This window comes from Sturnira hondurensis, unplaced genomic scaffold (assembly GCF_014824575.4).
Source record: "Sturnira hondurensis isolate 20B ecotype Veracruz unplaced genomic scaffold, ASM1482457v3 Scaffold0001872, whole genome shotgun sequence".
NCBI lineage: Eukaryota > Metazoa > Chordata > Mammalia > Chiroptera > Phyllostomidae > Sturnira > Sturnira hondurensis.
The window spans coordinates 8,123,568-8,145,144 of NW_028074503.1; the positions used below are offsets into that span (position 1 = coordinate 8,123,568).

The 21,577-nt window shown below is 36.9% G+C and overlaps 2 pseudogenes; one reads left to right on the plus strand and one right to left on the minus strand.

The window, feature by feature from the left end:
- Nucleotides 1–372: 372 nt before the first annotated feature.
- On the minus strand, nucleotides 373–1,328 carry LOC118980104 (40S ribosomal protein S24-like; annotated as a pseudogene).
- A 30-nt stretch (nucleotides 1,329–1,358) lies between these two features.
- The window catches only part of LOC118980107 (40S ribosomal protein S7-like), a 67,689-nt pseudogene continuing 47,470 nt past the window's right edge, over nucleotides 1,359–21,577 (plus strand).

The window sequence follows — 21,577 nt, forward strand, 5'->3', positions numbered from 1 at the left end:
CCTCACCTCACCCCTGTACTACTGAAGATTCACAAGAAAGGCTTACCCAAGACGGATTTCAGCTTAGGCCCTAAAATGCAGAAAGTATTGCTTTTTAAAAATTAGCATCTTTCCCTATCTGTATAGCCACATGTCATGGCAAATCATTTTATAGAAGAGGAAGTTAAGCCTTAACACTTTACATTACATTTAGAAGTCACATGGTTACTGCATATCAGAGCTAGGGTCCCACCTTGGACCATCTGACTCCAATCATACATTTTTTTTCACATAAAAGGTCTTAGTTTATGAATCCTCTCTAGAAAAATCTGCACAACGACACCACATTTGAAGTCACCAAAGAACCTTTACTCCTGTTGTCCTGTCTGCCACTCACTTTCTGTCAGCACCCACACTGGCCTTCGCAGGCCCCCTGACTTCCTTCATTCTGTTTTTGCCTTCCTTCCTCTGTTTTCTTGAGGTCTTCTCGTGTAAGCCATGTCACGTGAGTCTATGTTTGGGCCCCTTGTTCTTTGTGTAATTCAAGGGATCATAAGTCACCCCAAAGCCACCACCAAGATGGGTTTTGAATCCGAACACAAAGATGACATCTGGTTTGGTTTTATACATTGTGGCTAGTCTTCCCTAAATTTCTCTCTTAGGTACTGTTGCCTTCCCAGGGTGAAGGATATCCGTGGCCATTTTTTTTCCTGCTCAGTAGTCTATTGACCATGAACTTCCTGGTCTGGATAATTCTGTGTCATTCATGGGGGTGGCTGATCTTTAAGCAGCCAGAGAAGAAAAAGAGCCAAATGTACATTTTTAAATACCATTTCACTTCCTTATGAGAAAAAGGCTTTATAATGCCAAATTCTTATATTTTTGCAATATCTTTTGGGGCTTTAGAGACCATTTGCTACATATTTTGGCTTCTCCAGCTACTCTGTAAAAACTCTCTTCTGTTGAGTGCTCCAAATGATGAATCTTGCCTTCCTAAGGCAGGATCTACATGTGGTTTCTGCCAGTCTTCCCCTTAGCTTGGACACAGGAATACAGTCCAGGAACCAGAAGCTCAACTGTGAGACTTTGCTGCAGATGGAATCAATGTAAAGAAGCAGGCAGAGCCCCACAGGGCCCATCTTTGAGTGAGTGTGGTGGTAAAGGTGGCTGCCTTTTGTGGGAAGCACTGGTGAAGATTGTGGCATTCAGTTCCAAACTTCAGTTCTGTAATCAATAGATGCATTTTCCAAATAACTAACTGGGGGATAAAATACTTATTGTACTTACCTGTGCGTGTGGTTAAGAGGATTACAAGAGATAATGCATGCGCAGTGCACGAAAGTGTGCATGGCACAGAATGAGATAAATTAGCTTCGATGATGATGGTGATGATGACGACTATGGTGATGATTGATGATGGTAATGATGTCATTCTTCTGAAACCCCTTAGTAGCTCCCCAGATTTTTCAAGCTAGAGGTCAAGCTCCACAGCTCATTTACAAAGGCCAGCATTAACAGCTCTTTCATTCCAATTTAAAAAAAAATTCCACACTAGATATAGGGATTTGCATAAATTACATCCACCTACTTTCGGTTTCTAAATATATAATATTTTTTAAAGTCTCAATGCCTTCATGCATACCATTCTCGCAGAATTGCCCTATTCTTGGCTATAAAATGTACTTGTCTTTGTACAGAAATTTCTCAGGGAAGCTTATGCTGACCTAGTTTTCAAGTGGTACTCCCTCCTCTCCACTGTCACAGGGTGATATCCATTTCTCCATCTAGTGTTTAATGCCATCCAAATTCATTTGGACATAAATATTTGTCTCCCCACTATTCTCCTTGAGAGTATTAAATGTGCTAAATTTGAATGGCCCCCCTATCCTCTTAATCTCAGAAAACACTATTAAATCAAAACAATTTAATAACAGGCTTTGGGTAGAAAAATACGGAAATCCTGAACTGGAATGGCTGAATTGATGAGGGCAGCTTTCATTATCTCCCAAAAATGAAAAGAGAAAAATCCATATTTACTTTCAAATATGTAAAAATCTTCCCTTTTTTATTGTTCAATTACAGTTGTCCCAATCTTCCCCCCATTGGTCTCCCTCACCCCCACCACCCCCCACTCCCTCAGTCAATCCCCACCTTGCTGTCCAACACTATGGGCCCTTCATACATGTTCCTCGACTAGAACCTTCCCCCTTTTAAATGTAATTGAAGGACAAATACATTAACCTAACCTCACACATCCGCTGCTCTCTCCCTCTCTTGCCCTTGAATTTCTGCATTCACAATGTCTCCTTCATCTTCCATTATATTCAGCCCATTTCCATCTAGATTCAACCCCCATGACATCACCACACAGTTCTCACCAAAGTCGCTGATGATCTTCAGGGCAGTAATGGACAATTTCCATTTCTTTACTTGCTAAATGTTTTACCTACATAGAAAGATGTTGACGCAGTCTCTTCCCTTTGTCCCTATGTCATAACACTCTCCTGGTGTTCCTCTTCCAGTAGTTGTAGTTGTTGCCTCCTTTCCAAGCTCAGCCTTTTCTAGCTCCTTTAAACCTTGGTAGCTCTTCTTGATTGATATCCGAAGAAATTTCTTCTAAGAGTATGGCATTAATATGTTCTAGAGCCCTGGCTGGTGTAGCTCAGTGGATTGAGTGCGGGCCTGAGAACCAGAGGATCGCGGTTCGATTCCCAGTCAGGGCACATGCCTGGGTTGCAGGCCGGTTCCCTGCAGGTCAACTCCCAGCAGGGGACCCACTAGAGGCAACCATACATTGATGTTTCTCTCCCTCTCTCCTTCCCCTCTAAAGATAAATAAATTAATTTAAAAAATAAAAATTAAAAAAATATATGTTCTAGAGGTTGTTGATACCCAGAACCTAGAACAGTTTTTGACATATGGTAGGCAGTCAATTTCTATTCATTCAATATATGCTTGAGTGAATGAGCAGAGCATCAGAAATCTCATATGAATGACTTTTTTCTGAGGCACTGGTCCTTAAAGGAGCAGGACAGATCCCATTAAGGCTTTGTACAATGGTGGAGGAACATGGTAACTACATTACGTGATTAGAATCTGTCCTCCGAGATTAGACTTTGTGGTGTCAGAAAAAATGTGTAGGCAGAGTAGATGTGTCATTTAAGAATTCACCCCCCTCAGGATCTTTTCAGCATAGGTTGTAGCCCGTGCTCCACTCTGGGCAGAATCGGCCACACATTCCTGTTCAACTGACGTCCTGGGTTCAACTTCAGGCCTAAGGGGTTGGAAAGACTGTTAGTAGGTGGTTGAATCTTCCCCCAGGGAAGCAGTCAGTTTTGGGGGACACAGACACTTGCAGAAGGATAGCATTTTGTGTGGGGTGGTGAATGCGCAAACCTGAGAAATAAGAATCAAGAGTAAAAGGAGTAAGGACACCTTCTTATTGTCTGGTTTTTGTGTTTTTTTTTTTTTTTCTACCTTAGCACCTAGGCATTATGGTATCTTTTGTAACACAACCCCACCTTGAAGACTTATAAGTACTCAGCAAATGCTTTTGGCTGAAGAAATGAATACATTTAGCCTTTAGATATGAAAGGTCAGCATTATTCCTTTCACAAATTCTCACAGAGAAGGGGATTCTCACTGGTAGTTTCACTCAGTATTTGGAGACTGGCATTCTGGTAAGTGCTTAAATATATTTACTGAAAAAAATGAATGAATAAATTAAAAAGTGGCCACTACATTCTAAACGTTAATGTGCCTCATGATGGGAAAAGAAAATTACACAATGCTAAACAGATGAGACATATGCTCTTTATATAATTTAAGAAGCACACTCATACTTTTTTATCATTAGAAAGAATGATAAAAATAATGCATCTCAGAACTTCATATAAAGTTTAGGATAAATTTTAAAATATTAGCTAACAGGTAATGTCACATTGTCAATTAAAGATAAGAGAGAGAAGGAATGGTTTCCTCTTGAAAAGTGTAGTTTTTTTTTAGTAGTGCCTTAGCACGGGGCCTGGTGTAACAGTATTTTCAAGCTGTTGTCTTTGATATTGTACTATTACAGGCTGTTACCAATAAGCATAACTGGGTTTTTTGGAGCTGATGATCTGGCCTGAAGGTCAGCTGGTGCCCACTGGTACAGTCACTGGTGAATTTAGCCCACACATGTTCTGACAGGGAAGGCATCTGTACTTATCGGTACTTCTCTGATGTGCTAAGTGACTCCTATTTAAATACTACTCCTGCTAAAATCAGACCTTGGCCCTTTCATTTCCTGAAAGAGAAGAATCCTTTCTAACTTGCTTCTGGAATAATCTTATTTTTATCTTTTATTGGGGAAATATTTCTACTTACATTTCCCAAGAATCAAGGCAATCTTTTTTTCCAAGTCAATAACCAAAATACAGTCTTGTGAAGGGTTGACCTATGCACACACCTGTGGCCCAAGTTTGACAGTCATCTAATCCAGTTCCTTCCAAAAATGTCATGGTTATTTCTGGACTATTATGCAAACCTTGAAACAAACATTTCTCTATAGTCAACATGAGTTGCATACAGAAAAAAATGATAAATTTAGAATTTATGGAGAATGATGAGTTCTCAAAAGCCAGGAAGTAGTATTAGGAGAGGCATTAGATTGCTTTCTTCTCTTTGGTAGCGTATCATGCATTTTAAAGAAAAAGTTAACCATTGGCTCTCTAGCCTGGTGAGAGTGCAGGAGAGTGAGGGTGAAGCATGGTGGGAGTACACCGGCTGTGAAGACCCATCCAGCCTAGAGAATCTATTTCTTCATTCTTTTCCTATGTTTAGATGTGGCCATGATGGATGCTATTTCCAGACAGTACAATGCCTGTCGCTGGCACTGGGACCATATCTTTTAATGAGCTAGATGTAGCCTTGTGCTTTCCACATCTTGGCTACTGGTCTATTTAATATAGACTTTGAAAAAAACACATTCAGTTAATGTGTTTAATCTCTGTTTATAAATATGGCTTTCAGAAAAAAAAGTGCTTGGAAAAGTCTTAGACTATAAAAATTATGTGTATTTAACTTGATTTCAACAATGTATGTCTTTCATTTTATAATACCTGTTTAACATATCCTGCTCCCATACTCTTTCCTGGCCTTTCAGACTTTAGCTTTAGTTTAAATTATTACTGTAACCTGTTCCATCTGCTAACTTGAAGTAATTAATTTTGTTACGCTTAGAAGTAGTTGCATATTCAAACGCTAATGAGGCTTATATTTATCTCTGCATTTTGTTGTTTTAAATTTCATCTAATTAAAAAAGGAGCACAATTGAGGGATATATGTGGAGCACTCACAGACTTGTGCATTTTTGCCTGTAACAGTGTATAACACTTCCAAAAGAGAGAACTGGTTAACTGGTGAAAAAATAAAAACAAAGAAAGAAGCCTACAACAGATTCACGCATTTTTAAAAATCAAAGTCAATAGCTCTAAATCTAAGAATAAAATCAAACTTGTTTTTTCTAAAATAAAACTTTTTTCTAGACCTCTTTTTAAAATCTGCTACTTTAACAATTCTTTGGAGCACTGCAGTTTGTCTCTACCCCTTGGATTGAAGTTGACAGCAATTTTAAAGTCTTCGCTGTACTAAATAGCTTTACCTTTTTCAAATATTCATCATGATCATTTTAAAGTCTGAGCACTGAAACTGTTTTAGGGCATAATTGAAGAGGTCTCTTAAAATTTTCCTGAAGACAATGCTGTTCTGAAGGCTGCCGGACAACTTGGACTCCTTGATAGGCTGGTATCTCTGCTGAGCAGTAACCAGTGACTTTTTTTTCAAGATTCTAAATGCTCTTTAGATTAAATTGCTCTCCAGGGCTCTTTGATTTTTATAGAGTCCATGTTGGTGTTTCTGTTTCTCTTTTGTGGTTTTAGTCCTTTAGATGCTGATTTATCTTAAATCTCAAAGCTGTGAAAGTGACTAAGACAATACCTTGCTGCTTACCTAGTGATTGCTTTTTGGTGCTCAGTCTGAAACACAGAGATGTTAGTAATGACTAGAAATAACATAAAGTAATATTTCTTCTTTTTTCCTGATCATTATCTTTGAACCGGTAAGATGAAAAATAGCACAAAAGGCAAGTTATATGGCTGGTCATGTGAAAGTTCATCTAAACAAATATCTGTTACTTGAATGTGCCACCTTTTTGGGTCACGCTCTCCTTCCACTGGCATTGCCATTGTCCTGCAGAGCTTGAGCCAAAATGTTAGAATTGTTTTCAGAACTAGAAACAGATTTATTTTTATTTCTCCTCAAAATTCACAAAAATGTAGGACACCCCCTAAGACCAGGACCCCCTGGAGTTTTTAACTCTCATACTTGTGTGAGTCTCCAGCAATTAGCTGATTACAGTTAAAGTTTTCCTATCCCGTTTTACTTGTTCCAGTGGAAGTTTTGCTCCGGTAAGTTGTGAATTTCTGTATCACCTGTTTCTCATCTTTGAAGGCAGCAGTTTGTCCTGTGACCTCAATTCTTTGATGAGCCGAAGTAGGGTATTTGACTTTTACTTTATCTTTTTTCTTGTTTTGAAGATGGGACTGACAACTTCCCAGTTCCTTATTAGCCAGACCAGAATCTGCGAATCTCGAAAGCGTGCTTTTAATGAATGAGACGTTTAGAGTTCATCAGAGTCTTGCACATATTGTGTTTGCTATCATTTTAGCTACTCATCTCATTGATTCTAGAGCTTTGTTTTTTAAGATTTTAATCACGATATGGTGTTTTACATTTCGTCTGCATGTGATTTCTGTTGCTCCTGATCCTGTCTCCACCAAGATAGAAACCCAACTGCAATTAGGGTCAGGTTTTGGCAACTGTCCTCTCTCCACTGCACACTCCCAGGTCCTGTCTTTGAGGTCCCTTTGTACCAACTCTTTTGTGTCAAGCAGAAGCTAACTGAAAGGAAACTTAGACTTCTGTGGTTCAGAACCCAGGTCTAGCATCTATCACACTTCACTCAGAACTTTCTATTTTCCCTCTATATATACTACATGCATGTCTTTCTGTCTTATCCTTTCATGTCTAACACAGGATAGGGCACCCTCTTGGGGCCAGAGGATCTTTGAAAGAGGTTTTCCAATAAGTGCAAACTTAAAAAAATAAATAAAATGATAATAAAAAATATTTTGTCATAATTTAATTGGAAGCATTACTTTCTTTCCTCTTACTAGTGACTAAAATGATAAGCAATCAGCAGCATTTTATATTTGATCAAATTATCCAGTGATACACTGAAGCCAGAGCTTCCTGGCTGCCAGAGTGTAGTGTGTACATCTCATCTCAACACCATGCCCACCCAGTTATGTCAAGTTGGTGGTTCAAAGTTAGACATGGTGACACTTTAATACCACGCAGATCAGCAAACATGAAAAATCGGCACCCCTTCCGTGAAAGCCAGGTGTCGAAATTTCCCAGAATACTACTGATTGTATCTCTGGGGTACAAATTTCACGCTGGAAAAGCATTATCTGTATGTGATTAGTTGCACAAAGTACAATTTATAAAATTAAAACATATTTCAAAAATTTATACACATCACCATTTACTGGCATGAACCAGTCACTAATGAAGTGAGAGAACTTAGCATGGATTTTAAAATCACATTTGCATTGACAAAAAGTCATAGATAAAACTCTTATTACTTAATTTCTTTCTCTTTCTTATTGAACGTTAAGCTTAAAGGTTTTGAAGGAGTAATTTCCATAACAAAACACAGGGGAGTTTATCCATTGGTATAAATAAAACCTACATTACTTATCTGGATCTTCCAACTTTATAGCAATTGAACATCCTTAGTCTTTTTAAAATGTGTTCATCCTCACCTGAGGATATTTTTTCATTGATTCTTGAGAGAGAAGAATGTGGGGGGAGAGAGAGAGAAATCAACTGATATGGAATGGTTGCCTCTCATCTGCACCAGACACATAAAGACCACGTGGGCTGAGAACTGAGAGCCAACCCGAAACCTGTGTGTGTTCCCTGACTGGGAGGGGAGGGTTGATGCACTTACCAACTGAGCCACAGCAGCCAGTACCTTTCTGGGTATTTTTAAAAAGACCTTATTTGTTTTTAGAGAGAGGGAAAGAGAGGAAGAAAGAGAGAGTGAGGCACATCAGATGTGAGAGAGAAACATGGATCTGTTGCCTCTTGAACTGTCCTTACTGGGGACAGAACCTGCAACCCAGGTATGAGCCCTGATAGAGAACGGAACTGGTGACCTATTTATTGCTTTGTGGAGAACACCCAACCAGCTGAGCCACACTGGTCAGGGCATTCTTAGTCTTTTTAAAATTGTGTTTCAGATTTATCTAGTAATGAAAAGCTTTTTTAAAAAATAAACTATAAAATTGGAAAACTTTTTATAAACAGCAGCATTATTTTAGCTAATATTTTTCTCTTTGACTATTAAAAACCATGGACTTAGATCAGTTTCTTTTCTTTTCTTTTCTTTTTTTTTTCAGATCTAACACTGAAGAAGCAAGCCTCTATTTATGGTATAAAAGAGACAACATCCTCTGAAAAGTAGGTGAAGAATGTAATTTTCTATAGAAATCAGTACAAATGAGTTATTAAGATGGAAGACTTTATTATGGTATTTATACCTTTGACTGAAAGAGCAATTAACAATTAAATAATAAAACTATTATATACATAAATTAATCCCTAAGTCTGCACATTGCTTTAAAATGTTTGTGTAAGTCAAGTGGATATCGTTACAAAATTATCACTTATTTCCTATTCATGTTTTCATATTTTTATTATTCTTTTATTTTAATTACTTACTGGTTTCATTACTATATTTCTAGTGCTTAGGGCAATGTCATATATAATAGGAGCTCAAAAATATATGTCAAGCCTATCAATATATCTGTCTTTCTTTCTATCTATCTATCTATCTATCTATTTATCTATCTATCATCTACCTTCCTACCTACTTTCCTATCTGTTTATCCATCTTAGGAAATTCACGAGAGCGTTCAGATATATTATATGACGGGAGGAAAATTTTCAGAAATTAAATGTCTTTGACCAGGACCAAGTGTACCTCTATTTCACTGCAGGCCTTTTTTGTAGTTCGATTCCTTGAATCCTTTCCTTTTCCTTTTCGCCGTTTTATTCTCCAGTTTCTGAAATTACTTTTTTGAAATTCACGCTGCTGTCTTTTTTATAGGAATTGCTGAATCATACAGACATGTGAAATATTGATCCCTATTTCTTCCCTTCCTTCATATTAAAATGTATTACTGCATTATAAGTCACAAAAGTGATTGTCGAATAGACGCTCTGTACAGTCACATTTCTATGCATCAAAAGGTAAATACAGCACATTGTGCCAGCAAGCAGGAAAGTATGATCAACAATTGCATCCACTGCTGTTACCGTTGAATTGAAAAGCATTTCTGAAATGTCTATGATAAGTGGCAAAGGAACTCTTCCTTTCTCCTAATGGTTTACCAATCAATACTTTATAGAGTTTAAATAATGTTTCTACAATTTACACATGGCTATTTATTGAGATAACCAGCAAATATTAACTTCCTTATTTTAAGTGTGTATTTCTTTAACCTATTGATTCACATGATGCCTGTAGAAAGGTTTCATTCTGTCCCAGTCTGTTAATGAAAAGCTATTAATTTTTTTGTACTTTAGACAAAAATTATTACTTCTGTAGTGTATGTTAGGGAAACTTATCTTCAAATGAGTGGGATAAAACATTTAACTATGTTGAAACTACAATAGGATTAAGAATATTAATACCAATAAATTAAATTTTATTTAGAGATAAAAGTGTTGACTATTAAAAAATAAATAATGTAAAATATATACTATATATGAATGGATAACATTTTGTTGGTAAGCATTCTGGGCTCTAAAAATTAGTGTTAGTAGATAGAAATTTGTAGTAATTTAAAAAGCAAGTAAAACTAGGATTTAAATGTAATTAATCATATGTTAACAAAAATATCAAATTCAAACCAGAAAGTTCATTTAGTCTTTCGGTATAAGATTAAGGATGTAATAGACTTCCGCCAAGATGGAGGCATAGGTGGGAACACTATGCCTTCTCCCACAACCAAGTTTGAATACAACAAAGGTTTGAAGAACAAAGACACAGCCACAAAACATAAAATTGAATTATACGGAAGTCCGACAAACCACTAACAGTTCAACGGGACGGTAAGAGGGGTGGAGCCAGCAGTGAGCAGGGTCCGGCAAGACAGATCCCCCAACCTAGGTGCACAGGCAGCCCGGAACCAGATGGGGTGCGGAGCAGACTGACCTCGGTCGCACAGTCGTGCACAGTGAGACAGACCACGCAGGTCCCAGGGGGCAAGGGCTGACGGCGGTGGCACACTCGCGTGCAGTGGGACAAAATGTGACGGTGGCAGCTGCTGCACCTGTGGGGGCCGTGCAGGAGACGCAAACGGGACACCATTGCTTCTCTTTGACCCCGCCCCCACATACAGCGTCACAACCCAGCGACTTAGATGGCCTGCTCTGGTGAACACCTAGGGCTCCGATCCTGCTACGGAACAGGCACGAACAGCCCAAAAGATGGCACACGAAGAACTCAAAGTCCCAGAGCCAATAACTCTAAGCGACCGAGAAATTGCCAGCCTCTCAGAAGCAAAATTCAAGACACTGTTTATCAGGATGCTCACAGAACTGGTTGATTATAGTCATAAATTAGAGGAACATATGAAGGCTAAACTAATTGAAATGAAGGGAGATGTCCAGGAAACCAATAGTGATGGAAAGGAAACTGGGACTCAAATCAATGGAATGGTCCAGAAGGAAGAACAAAACATCCAACCAGAAAGGAATGAAGAAATGAGAATTCAAAAAAATGAGGAGAGGCATAGGAACCTCCAGGACATCTTTAAACGTTCCAACATCCGGATTATAGGGGTACCAGAAGGGGGAAAGAAACTGCCACGAGTGGAAAACTTATTTGAACAAATAATAAAGGAGAACTTCCCCATTCTGGCAAAGGAAATAGACTTCCAGGAAATCCAGGAAGCTCAGAGAGTGCCAAAGAAGTTGGACCCAAGAAGGAACACACCAAGGCACATCATAATTACATTAGCCAAGACTAAAATGCAGGAGAGAATCCTAGAAGCAGCAAGAGATAAGGGGACAGTCACCTACAAAGGAGTACCCATCAGACTGTCAGCGGATTTCTCAGAAGAGACCTTACAGGCAAGAAGGGGATGGAAAGAAATATTCCAAGTCATGAAATCCAAAGACCTACAACCAAGATTGCTTTATCCAGCAAAACTTTCATTTAGAATGGAAGGACAGATAAAGTGCTTCTCAGATAAGATCAAATTCAAGGAGTTCATCATCACCAAGCCCTTATTATATGAAATGTTAAAGGGACTTATCTAAGAAAAAGAAGATAAAAATATGAACAGTGAAAGGAGAACAAACTCATAGTTATTAACAACTACACCTAAAACAAAAGTAAACCAAGAGGACAGCTAGATCAGGAGCAAAACCATAGAAATGAAGAACACATGGAGGGTTAGCAACAGGGGGGTGGGAGGAGGAGAAGCGGGGAGAAGGCACAGAAAATAGCATAGATGGTAGGTAGAAAATAGATAGGGGGAGGGCGAGAATAGTGGGGGAAATATAGAATCTAAAGAACTTGATACACGTGGTTATAAACTAAGGGGGGGAGAATGGTGGGGGAGGGAGTGTGCGGGTGGAGGGGAATGAAGGGGGGGAATAGAACAACTGTAATGGTATAATCAATAAAATATATTAAACAAAGATTAAGGAGGTAATAAAAATAGTGAAAAGTGGGGAAATATCTGCTGCCATCTCACTTTTTATCTAGGGGAAACTGAGTTCAGACCCCCTGTCTAATTAGGGGGGGTCTGAACTCAGACCCCCTTACTGTGCACACCTGAGTGGGCACAGTAAGGTTGTTTTCAAAGTGAGAATAGAACCCACTCCCTCCCTTTCTTGATTGTATTTGCATTATATTGTCCCAAGAAAGATGTGATTTGATTAGGTTGGGATTATTTTTTAAATACTACTTCTCAAATTATGTGGCTGTGACCTATGGAAAAAATAAAGTGTTTACATCAGTTTTAGTGCTTTGAGATTATGCCTGAAGTTATTGTCTTAGGAAGACTTGTTGAGAAGCTTTGGGATATTTTCTTTTTTCTTTACATTGCTAACCCTTCACTCGGAAGATCTTGGTAGGCAGATTTCTGAAACAATTTTAAGACTCTGAGGTCATTAACAGAAATGCAAACAAATGGCCACAGACCAGCCATGGTTCTGATTTGCTGTGATCCAAGTCCTGGTGCAGGTGGGAAGCAATGTGCCTCCGGCAGGGCGGGGGTGAATGACTGCTGCTGCCCTCCATTGGTTAAATGAGTATAGAAAACATAGAAAAGTTAGCGTAACTCAATAATGTTTCTTTACCCCAAAATGCAATACAGCACACCAATTAATTTTCAAAGTCATTCTCACATAATTAGATAATACTCTTAATATTCAAAATGTATGAACTCCCAGGAAATTTATAACTTTAGAACTTTCTAACCTGAATATACAGCTTTCCACCTTGACAGTTCTTCACAAGGAATTTGAGACAAAAGGTCACATCTGCCCAGTCAGGCTGATTTTAGTTTCATGAGATAAAAACCCACCTTTGAAATCTCTTTGAAGATAGTTTAGGGATCTTTAAACAGTCATCAGTAATGTTGAATGACCCGTCTTTCCCCTCTGACTACCTGGAATCAGCAGTCCTATCACAGAGCAGAACAGACCCTGAAGTGGATTTGTGCAGAGTGTCAACAAAAAGAAAATATATATATTTTAAATATCTGGCCCAAATGAATTCTAAAAATAAATGTAATCAGAGAGGGGCAATTGGTTCCAGCATTCTGAACTGACTATAAAATAGTACAAATAAATTAGTCTTAGATGTGTGTTTTGCTCACACACGATTGAGGTGAGGAGTTTTGCACTGCATCTGACATATCTGTTTCTAGAGAAAGCCATATTTCCACTTCTTGACAGCCTCTACATAATCTTATTATTAACTATTGGCTTCAGCATTCCAAAGTTAATTATTTCTACTTAATTATTGCAAAAATACAGGGACTCTATATGAACCATAAAACAATGATAAACTATGACAAAATATTGAGTCAAATCAAGTCTAAATAATTAGATCTGAAAGACAAAAACAAAAAAAAATTCTATTATCTAAGAAATGACTCCTAATTTAGCTCAACCTAGGAGAAAGAAAAATAAATAAATACACCACAAAAATCAGTTAATATAGTGAATATAAATCAAAATATTATAAGGTAGTCAGAATAAGTAAAGAACAAGCACTTGGAAATCATGACAATGATTTTAAATTCACACCATTCTCTCTATTCATGATGTGATGTTTGAATACTTATTTTCTTCATCTGTGAGATCAGATAATAATGCTGAACATTTATTTGTCGACCTTTATATAAATGGCCGGGTTTATGAGAATGACTCAGAAAAAGCAGCACTTTTTATAGATTGAAGATAGACTATTTCAAAGAACTGAAGTACCATAGAAACAACATTACAAAGATTCTTATCATCCAGTAAATTCTATAAACTGGCAAATAACTGTATTCTTATTTGAGGAATACAAATAATAAATCTTCTTTACTTTTTGAATAAATCTTCCCTTAGAATGTCTGCATATATACATATACATGGGTAGGTACGCTAGCACACACATGCACACATGCATGATTGTTTCACAATAAAGTTGTTCTTATAGTACCTTCAAGAAATGGCCTCATAATTCAATGGCCTCATAATAATTCTATAATGTTGCTTTGACACATTCAGAAATCATTTCTAATGAGAAAATATGTTTAAAGTGAAATCTATAACATATTTGCTTCTGGATCAAATCACAAAATGACTTAAAACATTTTTGGTATTCATTTTTTTCTTTATTTTCTTTGGCTTTTTTGTCTCTGTGAGGAAAATGACTTTCGTAGCACAATTGGACAGATCCAATTGCTCCATATATGTTTTAATAAATCAATTATTGAAATATCTATGACTTTACAGTGGCTAATACTGCTTTATTAACTTAATTTTGCTGCTCATTTTTGATGCCAATCTATTGTATTTCATTTAGTCAGCAGAGTTGCCATGCGTCTCTGTGTTCATGTTACATGTATAAATGTACAAATAAATGATCCAGCAACTAAATATCTGCAGATTGTTTTTAGATGGTGCATGCAGTCTCCAGTTCACCACAGGCTCCACCATTCCCTATTGCCTATTCTGCACTACTTCACATTCTGCCTTCCAGGAATACAGACCAGTTATGACCACATATTTAAATGTTTCCAAATTGATAGAGCCATTTAATAAATCACTGCCATCACCTAGTATGGACACAATGGTTTTAGTGTTCTCCAACATTTCTTCTGCTGGTTTTTACTGCTGAACATATTGCTTCAATATATGAGTTATTTATTTTTAAAAATTCAGATTAAATTCATAGATTAATAGAGCTCTTTGGTTCCATGTAACAGATGGCTAAATCTGTGTAAAATATTCAAAAGGCTTTTTATTCTTATGGTATTACATTTGTCAGAAAGACAGTAAAACAGTTAACTTTTGCTATTGAAGCAATTTCAGAAGAGAAATTGTGACATTTGCACACTTTTTTCATGTATCTAGTATAAAAATGAAGAGCCAAACTTCACTAATTCTGTACTAAGAATTTTACATGCATTTGTGCTTTGTAATTTTTTATATTGTTTTCTTGCAAGGGTACATTCAATGAATTCATGTTATCTTTAGAATGACAGACAGATTATATTAGTTATTACCAAGCCTAATGTGGGCTCATACTTGGTCCCTAAGAATAAGTTTTCTAAGGGTCAGCAGATTTTTTAAGTATTTATTTTTAAATTATGTTTCTCCTTAAATAGAAATTATAATATATTTTATGATATTCTCTGAGTTTTTAGTGTGTATGGAAAGAATATATATGCAAATACAAAATATTTGCATACTTGTACATACCTGCTAAAACCAGAATTATCTTCCGCAGGGTGGGCCCCTTATAGTATAGGCTTCCCTTGCTGAGTGCTCTAGGAACCCATCTGTATCAGTGTACCAGCTAGTGGCATCGTGAGAGGCTGTGCTCTGCTTCAGAGAATTTTTTGAGAAAACTCTTTCAATGCATTTTCTCATTTTACAATGGGTGATTTAGAAGCACCTGCCCACAGCACACTGAGTGTTCACCAGTTTTTGACCAGAAACAATATGGTCCCCATGCCCCACCCTCCCTATTCACCCGACCTCGCCCCAGGCAACTTGTGTTTGCAGGTTGAAGAATTCCCTAAAGGAAAATATTTTGTCGATGTGGAAGAGGTGAAACAAAAAATGGCAGAAGCACTAAAAGGCATCAAAATGGGTGAGTTCAAAACTAGTTTTGGGCAGTGGGAAAAACATCTTGATAGTTGTATTACATTAAGTGGAGAGTACTTTGAAGGTTATTGCAGTTTAAACATGTAAGAATAAACAATTTTATGTATGAATAATATATAAAAGTCCAGGAGACTGGGTTGGAGGGGTTGGTATTAGATCCACCATAAGCTGGGGAATCAAAACTGATGTTGACAGTGGAGTTTCAAACAAGTGGACCTATAAATAGGGTCTAATTTTTATGAAGCTTTGTTAGTACAGAAGAAAATATTAACTGTGTTAGTGTGACGCAAAAACAAGGTTTTCACACAGCAGTGGAAATCTAGGTTGTGTTATTAGGTATTGCCCTCCGGAATAACGGATCCAAGAAATTGGCACAATGATAAAAAGACTAAAGCCTAGATTTTAAGGTAAAATCTTAACATCTAGACAGGGTGTTTGGCAGCTAGGAAGGGTTTTATTTGTCAGTAGAGGGTGATGTAGAGAATAGAAACAAACTGGCAGTTACCCAGTGTTTTGTAATTTATGCTGTGCTGGATGCAGACAATCAAGCCTACATTTGAAACAAGGGTGGAGAAGTCGCAGTGAATGGGAGGTGTGAGATCCTCAAGTCTGAGTCGCCATGAGGAGTGATTCTGGAAACACGATGCCTGAAAAGGCATATAGAGGTTGCCCCCAGCCAGCTGCAGGACAGTGAGAGAGTCTGAAGCCTTCTGGATGAGGTACTCATGTGTTTTTGTGACTCCTTGATTTACTTGGGAATAGTTGAGAAACCGAGTCCAATAGACCTGCAAGTAGAGAGTTCAGTGGAGCTGAGTTGCTGAGGAGCTGAAAAAAGCAAAATAATATTCACGGCTAATATTTACTATGTAAAACATTGGAGTTTAAACTAGGAATACTTCAGATTAATAAGTGTACTTTTTTAAACTCACGAGTAGCACTCTGTAATGTAATTGCAGTCATTACTCCTACTTGATGAGATAGATGTGTGCCTAAAAATGTATATGGAAATGATCATTGTTTGAGTAAAGTGAGTTGCATTCTAAGTGCATAAAAAAAAAAACTTACTGTGTATAAAATATCAAATGAGGTCATCAGAAATACGAACTTTTCCCTTCAATGTGTGACCTTATAGCAGTTCAGAAATTACGATAAACATTCTCACTTCTATTGTCTCCTTGGAGTCTCTTAACTCTGAAAGTCACCCAAGTGGGTATAATTAGGCAACTTTTTGTGGAAGCGGGAGAAGCTGAGAAAGAAAAAGAAACATTACCAATGGCACACAGCTGCTAAAAGTTAGCTCTGGACCGTGAGCTATCCTTCCTTCTCCCTCCACCCCCACCCCACACTAGCTGTATGTTTTGTGAAATGTTTTAGAGTCCCCCATTTGTCAGAGTCAGTGGTGGGATCTAACTAGTGGGAAGGGCCATCTCACTTCTTGGGATCATCAGCAATAGTTTAGCCTCTCCTCTCAGCAGGGAGCAAGGCAGCTTTGAGTTTGTCGCAACTGGTTTCTTTGACAAAAGCAAGTGGAGACATTTTGGGTGAAGGAGGGAGTAAGCAACAAAGTAAGAAGCTAGAAAAAAGACATGCATGATACTCCCCTAATAGAGAAGGCGCAGACACAAGATACGACATTGATTGAGGAAATCCACTCCTCAGATATCTGCAGGAGCCCCATGGTTTTTTGAAAGCTGACAATCTGAGACATGTATCTCTTACAAGCCATGAGAAAATATATCTGTATTGAAGAAATGATTCAGAAGTATTGTAATGAAAGGAAATAAAAAAGGAATAGTTGTCATATGAGAAAGGAATTATTTAGCTTAATATATAATTCCAGAGGTTATAAGCAGGGTCAATGGACAGAAACCCAAGGGGAATTAAATTGATCTAAAAAATGCAAGCGTTGTTTAATTTACTTATTATTAACAAATAGAAATTCACTACAATGAAATGAGCTTTCCAGTGAGGAAGTAAGATAGTAGTCACAGATTTCTCTGTGATCTGAAAACACAAGAAAGAGAGGGACCTGAGCCTAAAGGACACTAATTTTTATTAAAAGGAAAGAAAATGTTGCTACTACTGGACATAACAGTTAAAATTAATCAAATGCTAATTATAATTTATGCACTATTTATTTTATTTATTTTTTATTGTTCAATTACAGTCGTCTCTGTTTTTCCTCCCATCATTCTTTCCTGCTCTACTCACACCCCGCTGTCCACTTTCAGTCCTCTCCCCTCCCTTTGTCTTTGCCTACAGGTGCTTTACACTTGTTCCTTGACTTGATCCTTCCTCTTCTTTCCCCCTTATCTCCTCCCCTTGCCTCACTGGTTACTATCAGTTGGTTGTTTATTTCCATGTCTCTGGTTCTATTTTGTTCACATGTGTGTTTTGTTGATTAGATTCCACTTATAGGTGGGATCATGTGGTATTTGTCTTTCACTGCCTGGCTTATTTCAGTTAGCATAATACTCTCCAGTTCCATCCATGCCCTTGCAGAGGATAGGAGCTCCTTCTTTCTTTCTGCTGCGTAGTATTCCACTGTGTTAATGTACTACAGTTTCTGATGCACTCATTTACTTGCGGACACTTAGGTTGCTTCCAGCACTTTGCTATTGTAGTATGCTGCTATGAACATTGGGGTGCTTAGGTTCTTTTGAATTGGTGATGCAGGATTCTTAGGGTATAATCCCAGCAGTGGAATTACCAGGTCAAAAGGCAATTCCATTTTTAGTTTTCTGAGGAAATTCCATATTGTTTTCCACAGCGGCTGTACCCTAGTACACTGCATTCCCATCAACAGTGTACTAGGGTTCTCTTTTCTCCACAACCTCATCAGCACTTGTTGTTTGTTGATTTGTTTATTATGGCCATTCTGACAGAAAAACTAATAAACACTGAGAAAAGAAATTAAGGATAACACAAACAAATGGAAACATATACAATGTTCATGGATTGGAATACTTAACATAATCAAAATGTCCATACTACCCAAAGCAATTTATAGACTTAATGCAATCCCTATTAAAATACCAATGACATATTTCACAGATATAGAACAAACATTTCAAAAATTTATATGGAACCATAAATGACTCCAAGTAGCCTCATCAATTTTTGAGAAAGAACAAAGTAGGAGAGATCACAATACTTGATATCAAATTATATTATAAGGCTACTGTAATCAAAACAGCCTGGTAGTGGCATAAAAACAGACACACAGACCAATGGAACCAAATAGAGAGCCCAGAAATAATCCCATGCCAATATGGTCAATTAACATTTAACGTGGTCAATGTGGGGAGGAGCATAAAATAAAGTAAAAATAGCCTCTTCAAAGAGTGATGTTAGGAGATCTGGACAGCTACATGCAAAAAATAAAACTTGACCACCAACTTACACCATGCACAAAAATAAATTTGAGATGGATAAAGGACTTAAATGTAGGTTGTGATACCATAAAAGTCCTAGAGGAGAACATAGGCAGGCAAATTTCAGGTATTCCATTCAGCAAAATTTTCACTGATATGTCCCCTAGAGCAAGGGATGTAAAAGAAAGAATAAACAAATGGGAATACATCAAATTAAAAAGCTTCTGCTAAAGAAAACATCAGCAAAATAAAAAAAGGAACCAACCATATGGGAAAATATATTTGCCAATGATACTTTGGACAAGGGTTTGATCTCCAAAATATACAAAGAACTCACATGACTCCACCCAAGGAAGACAAAAAGTCCAGTTAAACAATGAGCAAAGGACCTGAGCAGACACTTCTCCAAGGAATACATACAGAGGGCCCAGAAACACATGAAAGGAGGCTCAGCACCACTAGCCATCAGAGAGATGCAAATTAAAACCACAATGAGATACCATTTCACACCATTCAGATTGGCCATTATGCACCATTTTAAACCCTTATTAATTCATTTCAAAAGAATAAGGGTCATTAAAGTGTTGATTATAATAGGGAGAAAACTAATATAAGTGGATAATTGAGAAAATTATGTAGGAGAATCCTTGATGAGAAAAGAAAAAAGATAGTTGTCAATATTGGCTACTTGAGTTACATAAAAGAAAGTGGAATGCCTGAAACCGTAGATGATAAGATACCAGTAATTAGAAGAAGGCACTTTTATTATAAAAGTGAAAAGAAACTAAACAAACATGAAAGTTGGTAAAAATCCTAGCTATAGTAATTAGATGCTGTATATTTTAGCATCTAATATTTTAGATGCTATAGTCAAAAATATTATCTCATTTACTCTCAGCTCTCCTTTTGTTCTATTCTTTCCAATGCTGAGTATTTTGATATTTCTGAATTTCCCTCCCTTTTCTCCTTATACCTATGTAGAGAGGTCTATGTGTATCAGTGCTGATAGAGAGTTGGATCCTTAACCAATATTGTCATTACTAATCAATTCCTTTACTTTAAGACAGATGTCTAAATATTTAGATATATTGTAAATATTAAGTATTACATTTACTGGAGAGTGTTTGACTTTGGCAGAAACAGATAATTTTGAAGCCAGTTTTTTTTCTACGTCAGAATAAATCTCTTCTAAGTGTCCACGAACAACCCAGTGACAGACAAAGTAGCTCCCGCTGTCTAACTTGGCCACGTGGGTCAGGTGAATCTCCGTGTTTCCCCGACTCAACCCAACAAGCTCTTTCCCTGGCTCTATTCTCTGATTCCTTACAGATGAGGCACATCTTGGAGTCTCAGATAGGATTACAGTTTATTCTGTTTTCCAGTCCTCTCAACCATCAGTCAATCTGTAAATAAGATGCATTTGTTGTGATTTTATCTGTGTGGTAATTAATTTATGATTAATATAACTACATTATAATCTTTTTTAAAATAGAAGATAATACCACTAATTTTTATATGTGTTTCTGTCACATATTCCTAGCATATACTATAATCTCAAAATGTTCATCTTAATTTTGGTTTTCATGCATATATTTAAAATAACCCATTCTATTCCATTTGTTTAGTCTATATTTTCTTAATCACTTTGAATCAAATGTTATTTTTGTGTGTAATTAATATTGACATCAGAACATTGTTTTTGTTAATGTTAATGTTATGTACTATTTTATTTAATGTTATCATTTATATGGAGCTTATTCTGTTTTTCCTTAGCTTTATTGAGATGTAACTGAATATAACATTGTATAAGTTTAAGTTGTCCAATATGTTGATCTGATATACTTATATATTACAAAATGATTATTCCCATAGCATTAGCTAACAACTCCACCACTTGGAATAACTACCATTTTGTTTCTGTGGTAAGAATATGTAAGGCATAGTGTTCTAATGATTTTCCATTCTATAACACCATGTTGTTAACCACAGTCACCATGCTGTGCATTGGCTTCCCAGAAAGTATTCATCTAATGACTGGAAGTTTGTGCCCTTGACCAGCATCTTCCCACGTCCCCCACATACTTACGTAGGGCAAGGAATTTTGTAGTCTTTTGTAACTATTAATATAATCTGATATTTTATACCTTATGTCTGTCACTGATTTTAGCAACATTGAACATATTATCCTTCGATATTTTTGACATTTTTATAGATATGATTCATCTCTGCAAATTATTCATTTTAAGTTATTCCAAATGGCTTTTAGCATTTACTCGTGACATGCATTTTGAGCTCTTAATCATATTTTTTATGTCTTGAAGTATATTTTTCCACAGTTACATGTGTAAGTATTTGTATTGTGTTTACACATAAAGAGCAACTTGAGTGGCTGTATTCAGTGTTGTAAAGATAAGCCTATTTCCTTTTATATATTTTGTATCATAATCTTTCAAAGTTTGTTTTCTGCTTGGATTTGGTAGGGTTTGCACTTTACTATGTATTTCAAAATCTTTGGAAGATCTTTCTAGGTGTGACCCTTCCTTTGTACATTCAGTGTTCAAAAAAGATATTTGATGGTTATTGTCCAGATCCATTTTTAAGTCAGAAAAATCATATTTTATCCAAATATCTATCCTTTACATACTTTGTCAGAGTTTTCAGTTATTTGTATGTTTAATTTTTTCTTTGTGTTTTATAAAATATCTTCTTTATTATTT